Raw genomic sequence first — 8921 nt, forward strand, 5'->3', positions numbered from 1 at the left:
CACGAAACGGAGCGCTGCCACCACCATGTTCTTCATTTTCGGGGTCAAATTGATCCTGCTCTCCACTCCGGAGAAGGGAATTTCGAGGGTTTCTTCACCGCCATCATCACCAACACCATCTCCATCAACCATGTTCCTATTCTCCATCATCATGTGTGAGTAGTTCTCTGTAGGCATGTGAGGTGCATGGGAATTGGATGATATTGATCATGTAATTATTCATAGAAGTTGAGATTTGAGGTGCTTGTCTTGAGAATATTTTTGTATCGGGTTGATGCCTATTGCTATGTTTAATGCTTAATGCTAGGGCCCAAGTGACATATATATATATATATAGCCCAACTATTCTCAAACCCCCCTTAAGAGGGTTCTAGAATAGCTCCCTAAAACCAACCGAACAAACAAAGCAAAAAAAAACCCACCCGCGACCCGCCCGAACAACCCTGCAATAAACGAACTTCTGTCCTACTCCCCGCCCCACCACGACCACCGCCTCCCACCTCCCACCCGCGCGCCGCCTCCCACCTCCCACCCGCGCCGCGCCCACCACCTGCCGCCGCCCACACCGCCTGCCGCCGCCCACTCCGCCACCCCACCACCTGCCGCGCGCCCCGGCTGGCCGACGCCCCTGCTCTTCCCCGGCTTCCCGCATCGCCCGATGCCGCCCCTACCACCTGTCGAACGCAAGGCCGGCGCCGCCCCCACCCCCTGCCGCGCGCCCATCCGCCGCCACCCCTTGCCGCGCGCACGGCCGCCGCCGCCCCCAACCACCTTCCGCGCGCCCCATCCGCCGCCACCCCTTGCCGTGCGCACGGCCGCCGCCCCCCCAACCACCTTCCGCGCGCCCCATCCGCACGCCCATCCGCCGCCCCCTGCCGTTCGCACGGCCGCCGCCGCCCCCAACCACCTGCCTCGCGCCCATCCGCCGCGGCCGGCCCACCACCTGACGCGCGCACGGCCGGATCCGCCACTTTCTTCCCCTGCTACGCGATTGGCTGGCGCAGGGGACGCCCGCCCCCTGACCTGTATCTCGACCATCTCCGGCCAACATCGCAAGATGCCCGTTCGCCGTGCCTCCATCGACACTCCAGTGCGTGGTGCCGCCGGGGAGTCCACCCACTCATCCCCTGGTAGTCCGGTGCGGTGTGCACTGCAACTGTTGGTGACCAGCAGTGCCGCCTCTCCCATGTTCCTCTTACCAGCAACAAGCAGACAAGCACCGTTGAGAGATGAACTTGCGAAGTTCACTCCATCGCCAGCAGCAGGCCGCTTGGGGGCTTTGGGGCGCCAAGATGGTATGGCTCTGCGGCAAGAGGCTTGTGTTAACCAACAACCAGGGGGTGGTCATCAAGGGTGTGTATGTACAACACTCTATCACAATCCATGTTCTTTTCTTTTTCGTTGATAGCTAGCGCTTATTGAATTGGTTCGCTAAAAACTAATTACAGAAACATTATGAGAGATAAAATGGGTTTAAAACTGATTGATTATGAGGCGCTATTCTAGTTTGCTGGGAAATTGATGAATGAAATATGTGTACAAGTGACCATTATGTGGTCATCCTTATGCTTTGCATTCCCAGATTAACTAGGATGAGCACGGATATGAAGAAATCTGGTGCATCAAATTTCTTGATGAATTTACTTTAGAAGCTACCTTTGTATCTTGAATCATTTGGCCGAGGCATGGGATAGTGATTGTTGCTCCTCCACTTAAAAATCAACTATAGATTAGTAAATAAATCAGCATAGTGAGAAGTTCGCATCTATTTTGTGGGCATTTCGATTCATCTGTATGTAGAAAGTCAATTGTGAACACTAATTGTGTGGCCTGCTTGCTTGTGTTTTTCGCAGCACCGAGCAGTTCACTTTGTTAATTGTGAGTACTTCGATTAGGCCAAATAGGGAGTTCACATGTGTCTTAGTTGTTCATTTCAGTTTGGAAAACAAATTGAATGATGGCAAGAAGATATTGTTTTTAGATACTGTACTGTGAGCTATTTCTTTTAGCTGTTGTGAACTGCTACTGCTGACAGACGGTGCCCTCTTTTTTCTGCGTAAAAGAAGCTGCTATAATCTAGCTTTGCTCTCTCTTGCACTTCCTTTTAAATATTTTGTTGTTTAGTCGAAAGTCTGAACGATGCAATGCAATTTAAAAAATGATTCCTCTGCAGTTCGTTTATAATACTTCAGTTTATTAACTTATAAGCTCTAACACTGCTTTGCTCCGATGTATTAAATAGAGAGAAATGGAGGTTTATTTTTCGGGCTGGTAGGAAAATAGAGTAGCTTACATTATTCCCAGTGGCAATTTCTATTTATATTTCGTTAGAGATTTTTTCCTCTACCCGATTGTTGCAGTTCAAAAGAAAACAACACATGAACCATTTCAAATCGGGAAAATACAGAAGTGCGCTGCTGCGAAGTTCACTTTCACTGTTTGACCAAGTTCAGTTCGTTTGAAAAGGGGAGTTTACGTTTTATATGGGCAAAAGTTTCAGTTCATCCTCACCCAAAATAGTGAACTGCTATGTGTGTATTACGGCTACCGTCTTAAATTTTTTTGTTACATATGCTATGAACTTTCATGTGTGGAGGTAAAAAAGTACAGGAATATGTTGATGATTTTTTTTATAATCATGCTTGAAGTTCACCTCCTTTTTGCCTGGGAGTTAGCCTTGTCCATTTTCTCAGAAAGTTCACATTTTAATTGCTTGGAAGTGCAAATTTCAATGCGAAAGTTCATATTTATGTTACCAGGAAGCCCCCCTTTTTTTGGTCGAAAGCAAATTGAATGATGGCAGGAAGTTATTATATTTTAGATATTGGCCTGCGAGGCTATTTCTTGTAGTTGTTGTGAACTGCTACTGCTGATAGAGGGTGTCCCTTCCTTATTGCGTAAAAAGAAGCTGCTATGTTCCAGCTTTGCTCTCTCTCAAACTTTATTTTAAAGAATTGTAGAGAAGTTCATTTTATATCAACGGGTAAAGTTCGTTTTTTTCTGCACGGGAGTTATCTTTGTTCACAACACACAAATATTGAAGTACATGGCAATTGCAATTAAATAAAAAACTGTGTTGTTCCAAGGTTCATTATTTTAATTGGTAAAAGTTCAGATTGTCGATGAGTGGAAGTTCGCTTGTTTTTTATCATGTGCTGAAACTCAAATATCTTGTGAATTAATAGGGAGTCCATCGTGCCTCGCTCAGTTTGCCAGTGCTTCTTTCGTTGTCGACCATATGCAGTTGCTCCTGTCCATATGAGGTCCAATCCTTCTAACCGTGCCAAGTCAAATGCTGAAAATAATTTGTGTTGGGCCCTTCTGGCCACTCCAAACAAGATGAAAAAGCATGTTTCTATGTTCTTTGTGATAGTTTTTAATGCCAATTGATTTTTTGTTGGCACATACTATTATTGTTAGCCTTTTCCATTTAGACATATTGACATATATTCTGCATCTTAAATAAGTATATGACTAAGCTGAACTACGAAGTTAGCACTACTGTGCCCTGCAGTTTTTATTTACATGGAATTGGTCAAGAACTTTAGTAAAACATCTTGAATTTCTCCCTGAAGTACTAGTACCTATAGTAATAATACTACCACCTTCCAAATTTAGAGAAGTTCACAGTAGCAAAGTTGGAAATTCATCATATGCATCGGGTCTAGTTAAAAATCATAGACTGCAGTTGCGAAGTTCTCTCTAATAAAGTTTGCATTTCCTTGTCATGAAGTTCACTTATTTTATCACGGAAATTCAGTTCGTTTTATTTTGTCTCCTGTTATGAATTTTAAAAGGTTATTGTGAGTATCCAAACTCAGAGATGTATCACCTTGTTTCTTTTTTCATGGGACTCAAGTGTGTTGCCACTACAAATTCATGTGGTGTCCCAATCTCAAATTCTGCTGAAATTCCTTAGAAACATTGTAAATGCTTTCTAGGTAAATCATTGTTGAATCATTTCATAAAATATTCGTAGATCCTGGTTCTCTCCTGCAATTTATAACTTACTACGAATTCAGAAGTTCACATTTTTTCATGTATGAAGTTCGGTTTCAGTTCTTTTCAAATATGTAAAACAAACATTAAGCTCGTGTAAAATTCAACATTGCAGGGCACAGAGTCTGGCTACGTGCGTTGCCTCTGAACTGCTGCACGGTGAGCTGCACGAGGCAGATTTCGAGTTGCATCAGGTGGTGGTGGATGGGAGGTCGGAGAGGGGCCACCGGTGTTGTTGTGTGGACACAGGTACTGCTGCTACACCACAGCTGCTCCTCCTCTGCCTCCTCCTCTCAATACTTATCCATGTCCAGTGAAAACAAGTAGTAAGATGGTGTAGCAGCATGAGGCATGTCTAGTGGTACGTGGAGTAGCTGCTGTTGTATAAGTTCGTCAGGTGGAGTTTTGTTCGTTTTGGTCGGTGTGCTCACTCCAAATGCATGGGGAAGTTCACTTTTCTCTTGATAAGTTTTTTTTGTCGGTGAATTTTCCAAATTTTGGACGTTAGCATTAAAAGAAATTTCAAAAGTTCATTCTTTGATATTTATAAGTTCATTATTTGCATTTAAGAAGTGCACACTTAATGTTGTTTCCTCAACCTTAAAAGCAAACACCGCCTCTTCGAAAAAGCATATGTTTTTAATCGTGAAATGTAGTTGATCAGCATGCCGAAGCTCGGTGTTTTGTTTACTATAAAAGTATCCATTTTATATAAACAGAAAAACAAAAATATCGCTGTTTGTACAGTGGAAGTTCGCCTTGTATAAATAATGAAGTTCGTTCATATTACTGGAAGATACTGCTTCTTTTACATTTGCGTGAGTTCACTAGATGTTTCGGAGTAGGATGCACATGTGCTACTGGTTTGCTTGTGTTTTTCCTTATCCTTAATTTTTTTATAACAATAGTTACTTTATATGCAGGCATAAATGCAAGATACAACAATAGCAGATGTTAGTTCACATGAGCAAGAACGAGCTCTCTGTGAATATTGAGCTCTCTGGTATGATACACAATGCTGGCATTGTTTCCTGTTTCTCCTACTGAAATTCGGATTGAGTAATAATGTTCAGTGATATTTTGACTCTATAGTGGCTTCTAATTAGCCTCACCAGTACAAATATTTGATGCGTGGCTGATAGCAAAAAATAGAAATTCACATTGCCCATGAAAAAATGTCACTTTTTATTAGAAAGGAATCCATGGATGTTGGTATCACTTAAATCTGTACCTGCCGCTGACCTCCCCATCTGTTCTAAATTCCATTTGCGCATGGGGAGCACTTCTGTGGGCTTTTTTTTTTAGTTCATGTAAACTTCTACTTCTGAGTCTCTGCCTTGTGCTGACAGATGTTCGGGAGACGGAGGACTGATGTGGACCTCCCCCGAGGGCTGATGTGGATTTCCCCGCGAGCTAATGCAGATCTTCCTGAGCTCCTCGATCTGCTCTGCATGTCTCCCATGCAATCCGACATTCTGCAGGTATGAACTTGCATAAACGCGCCGTACACACCTTGCATGTAGGCTGCTCTAAATTAGTTGCTTACATAAGATGAGCATGAAGAATACCTCTGCATGCAACGGCAGTTCACACTAACATTAAAAAGAAGTTCGGCCTAGTTTAGAGCCGGTGCTGGTGGCTGTTGTCGATGTTGAGATAATCGTTTTTGTTTGGGGGACTTTTGTCAAGCTACAACTCCATATTTCTGGTTCTGTTTTGAGTTAATTAAGTTATGCATAGAACCTGAAGTTGCTACTGAGTTTGTGTGCTAGAATCTGAAGGCAATCAAATGTTAGTTGAACTATTATGACCAAATTTCATGATCAGCAATTCATTTGACTATTTAAATTGTACAGGTGTGCATCTTCAAAAGGGACTTACTCATTGTTAAGATTATTTAGAATTTGCATGAGTTTGTGAGCTTATTGAGGTGAATGAAGATTCTGGACAACTTTCTTCAAGGAAACTTTGCAATGTAGTTGGAGAAGTCGTGATGCCGTGGTCAGCATCCGAGGAGTTGGCGACCTCCCAATCCCGCTGCTGCCCAAAATCTCTCACTCAGAAGCTTAACCCAGTTATTCTTGGGTTTTGGCTAGTTGAATACTGCGGGTTTATGATGTTCTCATGAATGTCATATGTTTGTTGAAAACGCTCCTGTGCGCATAGATACATGTATGTGCAGCAATGAGGATGGATGCGCTTAGCTATGCGATCTGGATAGTCCACTTTTGTGTACCTCGACATTTCAGTTGTATGTATATCAGCAGGTCACCACGGTTCACCTTCTTTTTCTTTTGAGAAAATGACTGTTAACTTCTGTCTATAAAGTTTAATCAATTTAGGGAGTTCGTTTTCTTATGTAATGGAGTTCAATTCATATGCACTTGAAAAGTTCACAAAAAATTGTGTGTAAAAATACCACTGATGGATATACTGATATACTCGATAAACTGCAGTTCACTTTTATTTTATTGGCAAGTTCAATTTGTCGAGCACTAGTTTCACAAATTTTATTGGCAAAGTTCACTGTAGTCAAGAAAAAACAGAAGCTCACTTAGTGAACATCACAAGTTCACTTCTATAAAATTTAGATAACAAGCTCAATTTATTTTTTTGTTAATATTAACTTTGAACACGGGGGGAAGTTCACCATGACCATACCGAAATTTTTCTTTTGTCAAACTTCACTTTGTATCGGCGCGAAAGGCGCGAAAGTTCACTCTGTACAATATTGAAGTCCGTCCAGAAGTTCAGATTCAGGGGAGAAGAAGTTCACATCCACAGAAGTTCGCTATAATTTTATTACATGCTTGAAACTTTTATACCGCGATCAGAAGTTCACTAACATATATAAGGAAGTTCACTTCTATATTTGAGCACCTCATGCACTCTGTTTTTCTGGACGGAAATCATACGCATAGAAATCGTCCGTACAACCACTGATTGCGCAAATCGACCAACTCAACGTACAATTAGCACTAATATAACTCTACTAATACTCCAACATATCGCAATGCCACACCTAATCAATCTAGATGAGCCAATTTCAAAATGTTCTTGTGTCGGCGTTATCTTCACTTTTATGTATTTCTGAAATTAAACTAAAACCATTTAGAATTTGGAAAAACATTCAACATGAAAAAGATTCGCCTAATCAATATCTTTTCAACGCAATATCGTTTGTAACATTCCGATAAGTGGTTCGAAAATTAGCCCCAAAAAACAGTTCGAAAAACCGAGAAGTTCGAAAAACGTAATCACGTATTTTCAAATCTGCTCTTAAACTGTAAAGAATTTAGAAAAGTGTTCTTCATGAAAAAGGTGCGCCTAGTCAGCACCTTTCCAACGGCATATCATACGCATCATTCCGATAAACGGTTTGAAAACTGGAACCCCAAAACTGTACAAAAATAGAGAAATCCGCGAAAACGTTGTTTTGTATATTTCAAATTAGTTTTAATCAATGTAGAATTTGGGAAAACAATGAACACGAAAAAGTTGCGAAATTTCCGTGCAAATCCAACGGTATATTATACGCATCAATCCGATAAGCGGTTTGAAAATCATCATGAAAATACTGTCCGCACGAACATGCAATTCGGTATTCCGTCGAGAAGTTCACTAGGAAAACACGCGGAAGTTCGGAAAGGGTTCGAGAATAGTTATTCTCGAACCGGTTCGAGAATAGCAGACCTATATATATATATATATATATATATATATATATATATATATATATATATATATATATATATATATATATATATATATATATATATATATATATATATAGGACATATTCATACTACACCCGGGTGTAGTTACACCCACGCATGTTTCTCATAATCTAGACTCATTTTTACGTATACATATGCATGTATTTCGGCTATATAGTGCAAACTACATGCTCACTTGCTTTTTTTTTTACCAAACTTGGTTTAGAATATCTTAGATATAGTGTAAGAACATACTCAAACCGATAAAGTATGGTACATACTTCCGTATGGTAGTATATGAGACATGGGTGTAGTTACACCCAGGAGTAGGAAGTATTTATCCTATATATATATCGACGCGGATTTTCTACCTAGGGTGATAGCTGTGCATAGGCTTAGAACCGTCCGATATTTTCTTGTGATTCGTATTGCCGTTATCCTCTGTTAGCCGTTCCCGTCATGTGTCTCGTGCATTCCAGTAAGAGAAACTTCAAAATTTCACACCGCAAAGGCTGGCTAGATGGGGCCATCCACGTGCAGTAGTTAGAAGGCGCGTGCCTGTCCCCAGGTGTATGCAAGATTCATTCACTTTTGCAGGATTCATTCTATTTTTTTTTGCTGCTAACAGATCCATTCAAGATTCAAACACACAAATTGAGAGGTTCATCCATTTTGACTCTGATCGAGTGAATTATCATGCAAATAATTGGATCAAAATAAAATAATGAAATACAAAAAGGGAGACGAAAAAGAAGAAAAAAAACAGAATGGCTTCCGGTTCCAGAGGCAGTGAACGAACTGAAATGGCGCATCTTGATCCATAATCCTACCCGTTCCGTAGTCCATAATCCAACCCTTTCCGGACCACCCCATCTTGATCTCACAAACAGAACGGCTTTTGCAGGCGTTAAACAAACTGAAATTGTGCATAGGTAAATCTTTATCTGCAACAAATTTGATAGAATTCAGTGAAAATTCCTAGATACCGATTGCTCACAAAGCAAAGCTGGAAGGTTTGTTGCAGGACTTGGCATAGCATCAAGAAACTGTGGAGAGATTGAGAGAACCTCCTATCTTGGAAAGGGTCACCTGCACATGAATTCTTTTCATTGGTTTTTGTAAACAAATTAAACACAAACGAGTTACAAATTCAGCTGCAAGAAATTATTTGGTGCTCGACAGAAGTTTTATCCAGCTGCAGAAATT

The 8921-nt window shown here is 41.2% G+C and overlaps 1 long non-coding RNA gene across 2 annotated transcripts; it reads left to right on the forward strand.

Annotated features, from left to right (window-relative positions):
• The first annotated feature begins 983 nt into the window (after positions 1-983).
• On the forward strand, positions 984-6350 carry LOC124687337. 2 transcript variants are annotated; one of them, XR_006998184.1, is made up of 5 exons: positions 984-1357; positions 4115-4248; positions 4923-5002; positions 5349-5480; positions 5856-6350. It is a non-coding gene; the product is annotated as an uncharacterized LOC124687337 (long non-coding RNA). The 2 variants fall into 2 exon arrangements; XR_006998183.1 differs by having other exon boundaries at positions 984-1353.
• Positions 6351-8921: the final 2571 nt, after the last annotated feature.

The sequence above is a fragment of the Lolium rigidum genome, chromosome 2 (genome assembly GCF_022539505.1).
Source record: "Lolium rigidum isolate FL_2022 chromosome 2, APGP_CSIRO_Lrig_0.1, whole genome shotgun sequence".
Lineage (NCBI taxonomy): Eukaryota > Viridiplantae > Streptophyta > Magnoliopsida > Poales > Poaceae > Lolium > Lolium rigidum.